General features: G+C 52.2%; 1 non-coding gene across 1 annotated transcript; it reads left to right on the plus strand.

The window, feature by feature from the left end:
* Nucleotides 1-2,200: 2,200 nt before the first annotated feature.
* Nucleotides 2,201-2,272, plus strand: trnah-gug (transfer RNA histidin (anticodon GUG)). The gene has a single exon. It is a non-coding gene; the product is annotated as a tRNA-His (tRNA).
* The last annotated feature ends 228 nt before the right edge of the window (nt 2,273-2,500 follow it).

A 2,500-nucleotide genomic window follows, 5' to 3' on the forward strand; every position in this document is an offset into this window, starting at 1 on the left:
GATGTCACCATCACCAGGACAATAACATGCTACCCGAACCAGAAACCCTGGCTGAACGCAGAGGTTCGCTCTCTGCTGAAAACCAGGGATGCTGCGTTCAGGTCTGGTGACAGTCTGGCACTCAGGGCGGCTAGAAGACAGCTGACTGCAGGAGTGGAGAGGGCCAAGGCTGCATACGCCCAGAGGATCGAGGGACACTTCATATCCAGCGATCCACGGAGTATGTGGAGGGGCATAAAGTGCATCACAGACTATAACACCAGAGATGCACAATGCCCCAGGGACCCCTCTCTACCTGACGCTCTCAACAGATTCTACGCCCGCTTTGAGGACCCAGACTCTCCACCTCTCAGTACCAGGCTCACCCCCCCACCAGGAGAAGAGCCCCTCAGCGTGACCCCAGCAGAAGTGAGGAGGACCCTCCAGAGGATCAACCCACGGAAAGCTGCTGGTCCCGATAACATCTCCGGGCGGGTGCTGAGGGGATGTGCATACCAGCTCACAGAGGTGCTGACGGACATCTTCAACACCTCCCTCCAACAAGCAGCTGTCCCCACCTGCCTGAAAACCGCCACTATTATCCCCATCCCAAAAACGTCCACAGTGACAGGCCTGAATGACTATCGGCCCGTAGCCCTCACCCCGATAGTCATGAAGTGCTTCGAGAGACTGGTCATGGCTCACATCAAGGACTACATCGACGTCACTGTGGACCCACACCAGTATGCATATAGGAAGAACCGATCCACAGAGGATGCCATTTCTTCTGTGGTCCACACAGCCCTCACCCCACTTAGAGAACAAGAAACTCTTATGTTTTCGCATGCTCTTCGTGGAATTTCACATCAGCCTTTAACACCATTAGACCACAGACCCTGACACAGAAACTGGCAATACTCGGACTGAACTCCACCCTATGCAACTGGGTCCAGGACTTTCCTAACAGACAGGCCGCAGTCCGTGAGGATCCACGATGTCTCCTCCTCCTCCATCACCCTCAGCACCGGCTCCCCCCAGGGCTGTGTGCTGAGCCCCCTCCTGTTTCACCCTGCTCACATACGACTGCTCGGCGATTACACCCGAGCTGTCTGATTGTGAAGTTTGCGGACGACACAGCTGTGGTTGGACGTATCGTGAACAACGACGAGTCTGACTACAGAAAAGGAGGTTAGGACATCTGGAGGGTTGGTGCAGGGAAAACAACCTCTGCGTCAACGTGAAGAAGACCAAGGAGATGATCGTGGACTTCAGGAGGAGCAGACACCTCCCCCCCCCCTCCACTGTACATCGGAGGGACAGCGGTGGAAGTGGTCTCGTGCTACAAGTACCTGGGCGTCTACATCTCTGACGACCTCACCTGGAGCACCAACACTTCCTGCCTGACTAGGAAGGCACACCAGCGCCTCTATTTTCTCAGAAGGCTGAGGCGCGCTGGACTGGGGAGCTCAGTCCTTACATCGTTCTACAGGTGTGTGGTGGAGAGTGTCCTGTGCTCCTGCATCACTGTGTGGCACGGCAGCTGCTCTGCAGCAGAGAAGAAGGCTCTGCAAAGGGTGGTGAAAGCGGCACAGGGGACTGTGGGACACAGCCTATCCACCACCACGGACATCTACACCTCCAGATGCAGGAAAAGGGCCACTTGCATCAGGAAAGACCCCACTCACCCTGCACACACACTGTTTGTCCCTCTCCCCTCAGGCAGGAGGCTACGGAGCATCAAAAGCAGGACCACCAGACTGAGGAACAGCTTCTTCCCGGAGGCTGTGAGATTATTAAACTCAGGAGATCTTCGTAGCCCCCCTCTCACCCCTACATACAGTGAACAATAGCCACCCCCATGGACAGAATGTTTGCACTGTTTTTGCACTGCACTGCCACTTTAACTACATTGCAAACTACCTCTACTGCACAGAACTACCACGGTCCATTTTACAGTTTTTTTATTTATAGTTTTTATTTTATGTATATTTATATTATACTCATACTTTTATATATCTATTACATTTATATTTTTATATATATATATTTATAGTGTCTTTTTATTTTTCTTGTGGCTTGTTACGGGACCAGAGTAACCATTTTCGTTCCTTCATATGCACCAACATGTGTTGAAATGACAATAAAGATCCTTGAATCCTTGAATCCTTGAATCCTTTTTCAATTCGGATGGCCGGCACCACCAGATGTGAGCCAGTGGTGCGCCGTGATCGTATAGTGGTTAGTACTCTGCGTTGTGGCCGCAGCAACCCCGGTTCGAATCCGGGTCACGGCAGGCTTTTTGTTCACTGAGCTCCTTTCTGCCACCTCCATTTTTCGTACGGGTGCGGTGCCAGTTAAACTATACCAACAACGCAGGCAGCAGAGGCTGGCTTTCGGGGTCAACAAAGAAGGCTCGAAGTGCACGAGTCACTGATGGGGCCAAAAGAGCTGAAGCCATCTTTGTTTGATCCCGTCATGGACGAGAGAGCGCTCTCTTTCCATGCTGGCTAAAGAAATTTGA

Source organism: Garra rufa, chromosome 2 (genome assembly GCF_049309525.1).
Source record: "Garra rufa chromosome 2, GarRuf1.0, whole genome shotgun sequence".
Taxonomy (NCBI): Eukaryota; Metazoa; Chordata; class Actinopteri; order Cypriniformes; family Cyprinidae; genus Garra; species Garra rufa.